Source organism: Ambystoma mexicanum, chromosome 2q (assembly GCF_040938575.1).
Source record: "Ambystoma mexicanum isolate Mex_15411 chromosome 2q, UKY_AmexF1_1, whole genome shotgun sequence".
NCBI classification, from domain to species: domain Eukaryota; kingdom Metazoa; phylum Chordata; class Amphibia; order Caudata; family Ambystomatidae; genus Ambystoma; species Ambystoma mexicanum.
The window spans coordinates 1158153193-1158167402 of NC_090924.1; positions in this window are offsets into that span (position 1 = coordinate 1158153193).

Genomic DNA, 14210 nt, shown 5'->3' on the forward strand with positions numbered 1-14210 from the left:
GTCAATACACAGGTGTATGTTCAGCCTTTTGATACCATGCTAGGCATCCCTGCATTTGCACTTGGGGGGAGGGGTGGTTTACTTGTAGACATGCTACCCATTGAATGCACATTGCACGTGATGCCTGAAGTTGACCTTGCACTGCCTTCACATTTTCTGACACACATCATGAAGTTCTTCCACATGTAGATAGTGAGTAACGTACATATTTGCTGCACTGCATCGACCCACTTCAGTGCAAACTGACACCTTTCGACATGCCTAATCACAGAAGCAATTTCAAGTTGACGCAGCATGCATGGCAGGTTCTATTTTGTGTGTGACATGTCTGCTTGATGTGTTTGGTGTCTGTGTGTGTGTGTGTGTTGTGTGCTTCTAACATGTGTAGTGACCTTTTTTCTCTCTACTTTTCAGATGATGACGCAATGGAGCCAGAGGATGCTGTTGCCATGCCAGGCACAGGGTTGTCATCACTACAGCAACCCAGCACAAGTGGGGGTCGTGGGGTGGTAGGTCACGAAAACCCACATGTGCTACAGTCCATCTTGTCTGTGGCTGGCAATGAGTCCAGCCCTGATGACCACTCTGACGTCCATGTCGATTTGGATGAGCATCAGGTCCATATGTCAGGGGGGATTGATTCTGATGTGGACACTCCTCTGTCCGCGACACCTGCACTGAGGGGTCAGACAGTCTTGGAACCTCCGCCTGTGGTGGATCGGGATGCAGGGTCAACCTCCACACCAGTCACTGATGTGCCTGGGCCATCACGTCGACGGGGGCATGTAGTCGTGCAGCCGCGGGCGGTGCCAACACAACAAAGACACCCAGTCCTTGGGTCCCGCAGGGGTCAAGCCCAGCAACGCGGTCGCCGCACGCAACCACAGTATGCTGAGTGGGAGCAAGACATGACTGCCAATTCTGAATGGCAGGGGGCAGCAATGGAGAACATCGCTGAGAGCATGGAGCGTGTGGCCCAATCCGTGCTCCCCCCTTCTAGGCTGTTGCTTCTACAGCAGCAGGCGACACGGTCCACGGCCCGCTCGCTCAGGCTGGGCATGGCGGCCTCAGACAGGGCACGCCAGGCTGAAATGTCATCTCTGCGTAAAGCAATTGCTGCTCACGCAGAGGCACACATGGAGGCCCTGAGGCAAGAGTATGCTTCCCTCAGATCCACTCTGGGTGTCCTTCTGATGTCCCAGAGGGAGCGGGCAGAGGCGAGGTTTGCGCAGCTTGAGCGTACCGTCTTGGCTGAGCTACATGCTTGCCGAGAGGTGCAGCAGCTGTCCAGCCAGGCCTTGCAGGATGAACTCCGTGTTACACGTGCTACCTTGCAAGAGGAAGCACGTGTATCACAGGAGGTTCTGCAGGCAGACCTACATGTATCGCCGCACAGAACCAGGCTCACCCGTCCGGCAGACTTGGTGCCGACGAGGGACAAGCTGCGGCTAGGCGTGGTCAGGCTCCTGTGCCGCGTCCTCCTTTCCAGGAAGAGCCAGACTCGGACGACAATCTATCTCCCACATAGGTTGGGCTGTGCAGGCATTGAGTCCATGGAGTTTTTTTTTTTCCTCAACATCATCGCATGTGGGTGTTGAGCAGCACCCTGTACCTCCCCCCTCCTGGATGCCTCCCCCTCCCTGGTCGTATGTGGCCATTTTTGATTTTTCTTTTAGTTTAGTTAGTTTAGTTTCATTTTGATTGTTAGTTTAAATAGGTGATGGAGGCTTTTCATAGCTAGTGTAATTAGTTAATATAGTTTGAAATGGTTTGTTTATTGTGCTTTCATGTGATGATGTGGTGCTTTGTGGCTTTTGAGAGCATCCACTGTCTGTTCCAGCTGGGCCCTTCAAGCTTTTCTTGTGTATTTGTTTGCAGCTTGGGGTCCTTGACTCACATATGCCACTCCTGCTTCCCTTATCCATGGGCTCGCAAGGATGGTTTGGTGTAACAGCCTATTACACAAGGGCTTTGGACTGTCATATCTGTGGCATGTCTGCTGCTGTGAAACTTGTGTTAACACCCCCAGTGGGGATGATAGGGGTGTTATTGACCACTGTTCTTCATTCGATAGATGGGGGGTTTCATGATTGATGTGTACATTCATTGATGTTCATTGTGTAGTATGTTTATTATCTATACTGTACATGTGCTTGTTACAATTCATGGCGTAGATGGTGTGTTCAACAGTTTGCCTGTGAAAGACGGATTGATGGTGTGATTTGTGTGGTACATCTCTCACATGGTCCAGTCATTTTGTGCCTGAAGAGACACACACAGATGATTTTAAAGCATTAATCATGTGTTTCATGCCCTTTCTGCAGGGGGATGAGCCTCCAGACCACCTTTGCCAGCAAATATGGGCCATTGGACGTCTGGAAGCTGGAAACGTTTGGTGGTGCCGACATGTGCATGTGTGTGCATGTGTGTGCAAGCAGAGGCACAGGTACGCGCTCATACATCTGAAAACAGCTGACATATTTCAAGGGACTCCAGGCAAGGTGAGCAGGACAGGGGGGCCACAACGCAGCAGACCTTCCACCTGGCCAGTTGCACATGCATGCTTAGTAGCAACACTGATGGTGAGCTTGGACAAATATTGGTTTTGAAGTGCACAATATATCTGAGATGCGTTGGTGGACTAATGGCTAGTTGATGGGAAAGTTGTCTGGGGCACCTGCAGGGCCAGTGGCACATACCATCCGGTCCACTATGGTCCATTGAGGCACTTGTATTAGCCATGTAGCATTCCGAGACATGGAAAGAAGCAGCTCACAGGGACAGACAGCAAGGGACAGACTCGTGTGCAGTGCATTTCATTACCATGTAGAATTTGACACATGCACTACCTACTTTTTTTGGGTCATGGTGGAACACGACTTGTTCTGAAGTTATTCCTTGCTATATGCGTCTGGCTGCTTACCCATGGAACATTGCATGTTGTGTGATTCGTGACACATTGGTCTTCCATTTGCAACGCACCCAGCGGCGCATGACTTTCTGCATTGACTGTGTATGAACCATCACAGGGGTAATGTTACGTATGGGTACGAAGCATCCACACCAAATTGTTTGTTTGTAGAGTATTTTATTACTTTGGGGCATATATGGTGGTGTGTTTGTGTGTTATAGGCATGCACAGATTAGTAACTGTGGCTCTCTTTGCAGAATTAAACTGCTCCTGTTACCGGACCTGAGAGTGCGCTGGCAGGAGGCCAGCACTCAACCCAGAGATAAGTTTCTGTTTGTCTTCCATTTGAGTAATTTGTTACTATGTGCATTATGATCAGGTTTGGTGTACTTGTGTATGTTTTAATGTGAGTGGTACAGTTTTGTGCATTTCCTACTTTCCCATGTGAATCCTACTCCCCTCTCCTGCCCCTCATTCCAGTTATCCAGTATAGCAATGCCTGTCCCGACTACATATCCCTGAACCTCCTTCCCCACCAGAGTCTCAGAGGCCTGTGTGAGTTTGACCTTGCAGTCACCCAGCCACGGTGGGGGTGGTTGGTTCGTGCCACTCCTGCACCTGTACATAGGAGCAGTGACAGTACACATCAGTTTGTGGTGCATTATTCTGTGTTATGTACCACACATGGTACACATCCTGTTGTGAAATTGTTTTACTGTGCTTCCTTGGTTGTTACATCATTGTGGTAGTACTTTGGCTTTGTGACATACTGCTACTTCAAGTCATCTACTGGAGGGTCTTCTGGTTTGTTTTGCTGCCTGCAGGCTTTTTGCTTGGCTTCTGTGTTGGCCTGCTTTGAGTTCTCTTTGATGTGGTGTTTTCGCAAGTCAAGGTGGCCTCTGAGGGTGCTGGACACTTTTTGCACACAAGGTGGGAGATGATGACAAAGGGGAAGGGTGATCCTGTGGCCAGGTGAACATCAAGGATGAAGGCTAGATAACCCAGGTGCAGTTGTTCAGTGGGTCATGGTGATTTGTGAGGGACGGGGGGTGTTTTGTTGTTGACAGTTGCCTTGCCCTACAGTGTGATGCACACCCTGACATTGTAATTGCAGTATCTTATGTACATGATGTATTCTGCTGATCAATGCCTGTTCATGTGTTGTGTTTACCTTTCAGGTGTGAGGGAATAGTTGTGGCTTGACATGCTCGGGTGTACACATAGTCAATGTTCACATGTGAAGTGTAGAGGAAACTGATGGTCACTTGATTGCACATGCATATATTGAGTGCATGTCCCTACTGACCCACACACCCGCTCTATGATCCACTACATGTACAACTACCCTTCCATGTCCACATGTACACTCTGTTTGCCTTCTGGTGCCCACTGTGTCCCTGCAGCACATGATCTATGACTAATTGTGGATCCTGTACATGCGTAATTTACTTTTTGATGTATTTTGTCGCTTGGATGTGATGCTCCGGGTGTGCGTCACACACAATGGCTGTTCACTATGCTGTGCGCTGAGCAGTGTGTTGCATGAGGTGGGCACGGCACACAGAAGCTGCAGTGTTGATTTTACAATGCACAATGTGCATGTAGACAGGCATTCATTGTTATGTTACAACTACAACTGTTGGAATGCATTTGGTTATGACTTCATTTGGGTGAGAGGTTGTTGGTCAGTCATTTCATCTGATTCCATGTCAGGCATCATTGTGTGATGCCACTTTACATTTTTCACACGTCAATGTTTACCTTATTGGTACTGTGTTGGTGTATGGCTATTGCTTGCCATGTCATGTTGTGGTTTGGGAGGGTTTGGGTGACATAGCAGTGATAGTCATGGCCTGTTTTGCAGGTCTGTGTGATTCACACCTTGCATGTGTGCCTTTTGGTCACACAGGATTGCTTATATTTAAGTAGCTAGGGATGCACACAATGTGGCACTTGCATGGCAACATTCTCAGGGTGGTAAGGTTGTGACAGTTAACTGTCTCTTTGTCATCATTGATTGTCACCTGGTATGTGCCAGGCCTGTGTGCACTCCACAGGGGTGGTAGTTTAGGTGAAAAATGTGGCCACAAGTTGGGTCCAGGCTGCCTCGCCACGTGCCCTGTCCCCTCCCATGAGCAGCGCCTGTGCCTGTGGTTGGAGATGTGGGGGAACCACCATGTCCACCGGTACGCCCTGCCGTGTTGCAACATTGTGCAGGACACATGCTGCCACAATGATCCTGCACACTACTAGGGGTGCATAGAGTAGCTGCCCGCCAGAGCGGACAAGGGAGCGGAAGCGTGACTTGAGCACTTCGAATGTGCGCTACACTATGGCCCTGGTTGCAATATGGGCAGCGTTGTATCTTACTTGGGGTGGTGTGGTGGGGTTACGGATTGGCGTCATCATGTGGTTGCTCAGAGGGTAGGCACTGTCCCCTGGAGAGGTGATGATGGTTGTGATTATTGGGCTTTGTGTATTTGTGTGTGTGTGTGACATGCATGCATGTGCACAGGCATTTCTACTCACCTAGGATCCATGTGTCGCCATGCTGCCCAGCTTCCAGGACCCGGCTCAGGGTGGACATTCTGTATATGAAACTGTCATGGGTGGAGCCAGAATAGTTTGCATAGACAGAGGTTATGATTCCCTTTGCATCGCCTACCACCTGCACGTTGATGGAATGCCAGTGCTTGCGGTTTCGGTAGATGTGCTCAGTGGCCCTAGGTGGACATAGGGCCACAAGGGTGCAATCTATGGCACCGAGCACTTCGGTGCAGTGTGCCATCCTGTAAAAGTCCTGGACAACGGCCTGCCTTTCTGCAGGTGTTCTGGGCATGTATATGTGCCTGCAGACTGAGGGGCGTGCTGTCACGATTGCCAAGACCTGGTGTAGGCAGCGTGACTGCAGGGCCTGTGAGACCCCTCCACTATGGCAGTAGTCCACTGAAATGACCCAGTGGCCAAAAAATGAGGGACATTGAGAACCTTCTCCAAGGGGCTCAATGCTTGTGAGCAGAGGGTGGGTGATGTAAGGTCATCCTCCCACTCCGTGACCAGGTCTAGGATGATAAGAGGTGGAAACCTATACCTGTGGTAGACCTGGTCGTCAGGCATCCCAAAAAGGCTTGTCCGGGGTGAAAGAATGCATGCCATGGCTATTCTCCCCCACCTGCGGTGTCCCACGATCAGTGCTGCGACAAATGTGGCATTCATCGTAGTGGTATATACGTGTTTGTTGTTTGCGCAGGGACTCTTCCGCCTGCCTTCCTGTGGCGGACGCATTGACGCCTATGCGCGTCTTTTGCCTTGCGCAGGTTTCCTGTATTCGGATCCATGAATACGGGTTGTTCGCGTGCGTGTGGGCGTTCCGTGTAGTTCCCTGCAGTACTTCCCCAGTTACGCCTTCTTTTTCACGCGTTATTCCCCATTCCGCATGTTACGCCCACTGTTCTGCCCACTTTTGTTGCGTGTGCCGCGCTATGTGTGCTTTTGCTGTGCGCATAGCGCACGCAATTTGATGACGTGTGTGTCCGCATGCGCCACGCACGGATTTGGCGCACAACCAGTGGTATACACGCGCAGCGCCTTCCTTGAATCGCACGTGTGCATGAGTGCTTGCTTTCTCACGCTTGCGCCACCTTGCGCCTGCTTGCGCTGGGATTTCGGCACACGTTTGTTCCATGAATCGGCCCCTTAATGTCTTGTGTTTGTGTATTGAGATTGAGAACTGTGTTATGTAACTTTGTTTTGGGAATATAAAGTGTGCCACTGATACGTGTACATGGCAGATCTGTGGTTACATTGTGCTTTGTTTTGATTGTGTGACGTTTCCATGTGATCTGTAGGAATGTTTCGCAACTTAGTGTCCTCTTCAGAGAGGAGGTAGGTGAGTGGGGTTGCTTTTGTCAGAGGTGCAGCGTGCGCAGCGTGCACAGATATAAATGCATACTATTTTGCATGATTTCTCGATTCGTAATGTATTGCGATGATTAAGAGCAAAAACGAGTAAGAAGTATTTATGGATATTAGTTTGTGATTTGTTATGAGTGGTACAAGTAAAGATGGGAAAAAGGAAAGGTTTAATTTTAAAGGTTGTGGGTGGTGTGCTGATTTGATATGAATTATTGTAAAAATATGTGCTTCTCGATTTAGACTGTTGATTGCATATTAGAAGTTGATTGTGTTGTGTTACTTTTCCTATGTCTACATTTAAGTATGTTGTTGGCGCTTAAAAGAGCCTTTGGGTTTTCAGTGTGTCCATGAACACTAGTCTGAGAAACGATCACCAAGAGTAGCTTTCAGATGCCAGTGTTGTTGTGCCATCTAGCTGTGATCTAATTAATTCACAATGTTCTGTTTTTTTTCTTTCCAAAGGAACAGAAACTTGTGCAACCAGTGAGGAAAAGCTGGCCACATCTTGCACATGAGGCCATTTTTTCAATGCCGTCTAAAGTGCAGGAAAGGAATAAAAAATACCCATACACCCAGTGATGAATGCATCATCTTCTGCTGTGCTTCCTGCTCTACTGGTGGGATCACTGCAGTTTTCTTGCGATTAGAGGTCCTCATCTGAAATGATACTCCCATTACCATCATCCTCCATTTTATACAATATTAAGGTGGTTTATGGTAGGGAAGGAAAGTAGTTAAGGTGAGATTAGATTATCTGAGTTTTAACTTGTCCATAGAGTCGTCTGTCATAAAATAACGTTGTGTTATTGGTTCAATAGCTGAAGATCGTGACAGGTACTTGGCATACTATTGGACACTTGCCACTTTCTGTGAAGTGTAGTGCACCAATGGGAAATGAAATCTGAAGAATACCCCCTTCTCTGTCAGGCTCATGTGTTTCATTTTTTCATTCTAAGAAGATTTGAGAAAGTGAGGATGTTTAGTGTTTTGTGAAGAGTGCTGTGCATGGATTGATTGAGAATAGATAGCTGCCAAGAGTGGTTGAATGAGAATTTCCCCTGAGATGTGAAGATGCAGGAGGGCCTGCTGCGTGGAGGGCGTTCCAGATTTGAATGATATGAGTTTATTGTTTATGTTCCTATAAAATGTATGAAAGACTAATAATTGTCACTTATAGAGATCATTGAGGCTTTATTTATGGCTTAGGGTAGTAAAGTAGATAGTTATGCAATTGAACAATATGATTGAAAATTATGTTTTCCATTGTAGTATAGGTTCATGCCACAGGTGAGTGTTAGCGTGAGGGCCACAGAAGGGAAGAGATAGGCCACCATGATAACAGTAGTAAATCCCTTTGGGCAGGGCAGTCATGTGTTCTGGTCATGCCATGGTGTAATGTTAAGGTACTTGCTTCATTTACATCTGGTGTAGGCCATACGAAAGTGTTAGCATGAGTGAATGGAGACGGAGGAACATGCTATCATGATAATAGACGTGAATAGTTGTGGCAGGAGAGTTACTGTCCTTGGTAATGTCATGGACCTAATGCTGATACAAGTTACCCATAAAAATCAGTGTAGTTTTAAGTATGTGTTTGCAGTTTAAAGTAGATAGTATTGAATGTTAAATATGTCAGTGAGATAGTTATTTTTAATTATGTTTTTCACTACAAGTTAGGTTTAGGGCATAGATAAGAATTAAAGTATGTGTCACAGAGAGAGACAAACATATCACCATTCGAATAGTTTTAGGGAGAATTCTCTGTTTAGGCTGAATTTCCTAACCTAGTGAGTCCCCCAGCAGCTTTGCTGGATTTCTGGAGTTTGTTTTTTGTCCATCCTGCCAAGAGTGAGACTCTTTTCTCCCACTCTTGGACATGAATGTGTGTAATTCCTTTGAATGTCAATGCGTTCTATGGGCTATGGGGTCTTTTACTCGATAGGGTCTCATATGTTTTGCTATGTGTGTTACACTGCACCCTCCGTGCCGTAGCACTGGGGCGTCCTAGCGGACCTCCATCATAGACTCCATACCCGGGGACTGACTACTGTCTCCCCGGGCATGTAAAGTCACCATTGGCTTTATTAGACCTAAATTTACTAACAGAACTAGTACAAACCATCCTATTGTGGACGTACTAGTAGGGGTAATTCGATTACTCCTGGGTCTGTTATTAGAGGGGGCACTGTCCCGTCCCCCCTCGTCGAGTTTTGGCTGGTGGCAGTGGAAACTACTTGTTATATTCGACCCCGAATATAACCCTATGGGATTCTCCCCATTGTTGGAGATTGATACTTTTTCTCGTTAATCTCTAACATACCACCGGTTTACTTATCTTAAATAAGTCTATCGGATGGTATTTTCTGCCAGAACTCGGTTTTTAAAATGGCGTCTGTGTTCGTCTCTGTGACTCCTAAACCAAAGGTTGAGCCTTTTGTTCCACTTTTGGCGGGCTTCTGTACAGAGACCCTCCAAAGTGGTGCCATTCTGTCTGGGTTACCACAGGGGTGTGGGAGGGGGTTTAGGCACCCTGGACTGAGTTGCCTTGCCAACTCCAGTCGCACTCTGGTGTGACTGGCCCAAGTGGTGAGCCACCCCGCTCACCACTTAGCGTGTTTTGATTGACAGCTAGGCTGAATGAATGGGGGTTTTCTGCATAAAAGCAGGGCTTTTGGGACTGGATCTTCAGAAGTCGCCACAGGACCTAAGAATCCGACGAGGGTAAAGCTGAGCCGACCTGCAATGACGACACCTCCGGTGGAGCCCTACTGAACCGACTCACCACTTCCCGACGACAGAGGAGATCTCCCTGCCGGAGAGTCTCTTCCCCTGACTGGTGGGAACAACCAGTCCCCTTTGCTTTTTCTTCGCTCCAGGACGCAGTGGTCGAATTGCCCGTGCAGAGCACCCCGGCAACCGGATAGCCACTACCCCTGTACTGCGACCAAAAGGTGGTGCCTTGTGACGGAGCACTCCGCGGCTGGTCTCTTCCCTGGTGGTGCAACGATCTTCCACTTTTCTTCGACGACGAGATCATCTCTTCTCTTGGCAAAGACCCGACGTGCATCCACCACCAGGAACAACTGCCCCCGTCGGAGCTGTCTCTCCACAAACAAGGTACCGTGTCCGCCTGGCTTCCCTTTCTGCCGGATAGAGTGAGTGTCTTAATCCTCGCCTTTCCATTGGTTCGCCTCCAAGCTTTCTTTAACTTGCTGTTCTGAACTGGTCCAATCTTTCCATAAAAAATTTGCGATACAGACTCGAAGCGCATTTCCACTGAGACACTTTTTGGGACATATCACCTTGCCTCTCTCCGAGTGGGCCTGGCCTCTGAACTTTGTGATTTGCAGTAGACCCTGCCTTACTTGCCTTGCATTTGTCCGTAAAGTATTGGTACCAAGTTGACTTCATAACCTGCCTTATTTTTCTCTCCCGTCCTAACGAATACTAGAGTGCCATCTAGGTTAAAGCATACACCTCAGTCTGCAAATAAGTGATGCCGGTGAACCTAGACTTGTCGAACTATTGTTAGGGGGATTGATCTTTTCCTTCGTATAAGTAATTGTGATTGAAGTTGTTTGCCGTATTAGTGCCAGAGTGTTTTCCATAGATGTGTTGTTATAAATAAATACCTTTATATATTTACACCGAAGCCTTGTTCCGTGTTTGCTTGTTCTACTGTGTAGATTGCCCTATTTTGTATACTCCACATACTGCCTAACTCTTCTTGAGGGAAGTCTGACTGCTCAGCCACAGCTACCAAGTGAATCTGTGTGGTACAGACTGCTACCAAGTGGGTTTACTGCCAAACACCTGTAGTCCTAAATCTTTTGCAGTGGTCCCAGAGGGAACTGCACAGGTATCCGCCTAACACATAGCAGTGAATATTTCAGGTTAGGAGAGCTATTTGGGTGTTAATGATATGAGGTAATGTTATTTGGTAATGTTAAGGAAGATGCTTCATTTCGATTTGTACAGTGGTGTTAGGTTTTCTATGACCTAAGTAATAAAGATGAGCAAACGAGAGGATTGTAGTTCTAGGTATGCTTTAGTATGGTAAAGATGACAGTATTGACAGTGAGATATGTGAGTTAGGTATTTGTGTTTGTTGAGGTTTTGCACTGTAGAATAGGTTTTGGAAATGAATAAGTGTTTGCATGAGGTGTATGGAAAGGGAGGACCATGCTAACATGCTAATTGTAGAAAATACTTCTAGGCAGTGGAGTTTTTTAAGTACATGTTTATGCTTAATATGTCCTACAATTCTTATTAAAAGTTCTATTTGGTTTGGTACTTAGGTTAATTATTGGTGTGCTATTGGTAAAAGTACTTTGAAGTCAATTATGTCTTTAATTGTTTTGTAACATTTTCTACTTTTTATTTAACAGATGAAGAAATCATTCAAGTGAGGAAGAGGATTGTTCAGGCATGACATGAGGGCATGGAAAAGGCTTTTTGAGGAAATAAAAGAGATTTTGCATTGTATTCAGATGGACATGCAGATTATGAATAATGAAATCATGAATTTTAGGTGGAAAGTGAAAAGTGTAATAGGGGAATGGTTGGATAGTGAAGGGAATTTCCGGTGTGAATTTAAGAGAAATAAAATCCTACAACCAATTTCCCTCTCAAATAATAATTTTTTAAAATCTGTGTTATGTGTATTGTTAAAACATTTAAAATGTCAGTGTTATAGGTGTTGTTCATGGATGAGATAGTCATAGGTAAATGATTAAGGGGTTCTGCTTGAAATAATAGTCTATTTCTGCTTAATGCCCATATTAAGTAAGTATTTTGATTGAATGCATGGCATGCCATTAGCTTGTGATCCATTTATTCAAACAGGTTGCTATCAGCATTCCATGTCATTAAGCGAGGGTGCTAATTCGGATGATATATTTAATGGTAGGCAGCACTGGCTGATAAAAGATGCAGTGCCAATTTGTAAGTACCTTCCATTGCTTAGGCCTATAATTTTAGTCTTGTGGTGTTAATGTCTAATGCAATGTGCTGTGCCATGTTTTGCTCTGCACTTTTTACTTTGACCCATTGCTCTACCCCTGCTTTGTTGACCATCACTCTCCATCTGGTCCATTGTTCCTTTCTGTCTCTTTTCTCACTCATATTCTGACTATTTTTTATTTTTAAATTGTTTATTGAATTTCAGAAAGAAGGACCTCAACAATTTATACATAACATGCAATTATGTCAAAACACATTGTGGATATAACAGCAACTGGTCCCCCATTAATTTATCAAATGCAAAAAAGCAAAAATCCTTAACGAAGAAGAAAAGAAATACCTAAATGGGAAGAAAAGAAAGGGGGGAGGGACTAAGCACAATCATTAAAATCATCCCAATTGGCTGCACACTTATCAAGTTGTTGTATATACTTGAAGGACACCTTCTCCTTGCCAGAAATTATCGATAAGTTGTGAAGCCAATCATCAACTGTAGGTCTGGCATCACTCTTCTAATGCTACAAAATATGCTTCTTAGGCACCACAAGAGCTCTATAAACCAAAGAGAGTTTAGCAACCGTCAAGCCAATATCCGCTGTAAATAGGCCCAAATTGCACATTGTAGGCCTGCAAGGAAGAGAAAGGCCCAGCACAAGGTCCATATGCGGAGAACCTCCCCTCAGTATGACAATACCAGAACATATGCACCTGCAACCCTTTTAGAATTTCAACATAACTCATCAAGACAACCTAGAGGACACCAACATTTCAGATGAGCAATAGATATTCATATTGATATTGATATTTTATTTCTATTGTGCTCGTACATAATTGTTTCAGAGCGCAACAAGGCATGGGAGGGGAACAGGGGACAACAAAACACCGATCTTACTAGGCTCAGTGATATTGAGAACATGCAAGTGCATGGGAGAGGGGGAGGGGAAAAGTTCATGGAAGGGGGAGAAGTGGAAAGTGCGGAGCAAAGGATAAACATGTAAATAATAAATAAACAAATAAACAAATAAACACATAAATAAATAAATAAATGCAACAAACAGTGGTAGTGCAGCCAGCAATTGGCAAGTGCTGGGTTTAAGGCAGCAGACAGGGTAAGTCTGATAAGTGCAGGAACAAAAAGGAGGGAGGGTCTGTATGGGTACAGATATAGACCCTGGTGTAAGGGGTGGCCCGGAGGCAGTGCGGTAGAGTGGCAGGGTGAGCAGGTACCTGGGCCCAGAGGACAGAGGGTGGCCAGGTACACAGTGCCAAGAGAGAACAGATCAGCAGGGGAGAGGAGCGGCAAAGACAGAAGCAAAGAGGAAGGTCTTGAGATGCTTCCGGAAACAGAGATGGTTCTCCTCAAGTTTTAGAGATGTAATGATTGACCCTTAGCTGCGTGAAGCGCAATTCAAAGTCGATCTTGAATCTGCATGGACCAGCATGTATACGAGACCATTCAATATCAGAGAGTTTGCAACCTAGGTGTTGGTCCCAATGGGCTCTGCCACACAAAGATGGCAAGTTATATTCACATTGAGTAAGTAGTTTATAGAGCAAAGAATCTGAGAGTGGCATACTCTTAGTCAAATACAGGATCATAGGCAAACCATGCAGACTAGTGTTACGGTGTGTGAACAGTACACCAAATAGTTTCTGTACGGCTGAATAATGATTAAATTCAGACAATTTCAACTTCTATTTGAAGCGCAAGAATTCAAAATCAAGAAGAGTATGCCCATTATGACATCGACCCAATTTCCAAATACCAACCCGTTACCAGGAAACCCAAGAAAGTGTCCTATTATTAATCCCCAAAGCTCGGTTTCTCCACAAACAAGAATCCACACAAAGCAAGAACTTATCCCAATGGGTCAAATTACTCTTCTTCCAAACCTGTGAGACATGCTTAATAAAAGGTGCAGTCGAGTCACATGGAAGTCTACTGTTCATGTAAATTAGACACTCAAGTGAGATAGGAGAAACAGAATCCTTCTAAATAGTGGACCAGTTTAGACAATCATCTTGGTCTAGTAACCAGTAACGGAAAGTATGTAGTGTGAAGGCTGCGTGATATTGCCTAACTACAGGAAAACCAAAACCACCCAAGTGCAACGGCCTTAAAAGGACATCTTTCAGAATTCTTGGCTTCCTACCATCCCCCAAAGAAAATTACTAAATAATTTGTTAGTATCATGCTCCAGCTTACTCAAAAGCAGAAGTGGAAGCACACTAAACATGTACAGCAGCTTGGGGAGCAGGGTCATCTTGAATTGTACTAATTTTACCCCAGAGTGATAAAGACAGTCTATCTTATTTAAGACATAGCACTGCAATATCTGAAAGCTTAAGCCCAATGTTCAAACCCAGGAGTAAATTCATGTCCCTAGTGACCTGGATACCTAAATACTTAAAACCACCCGGG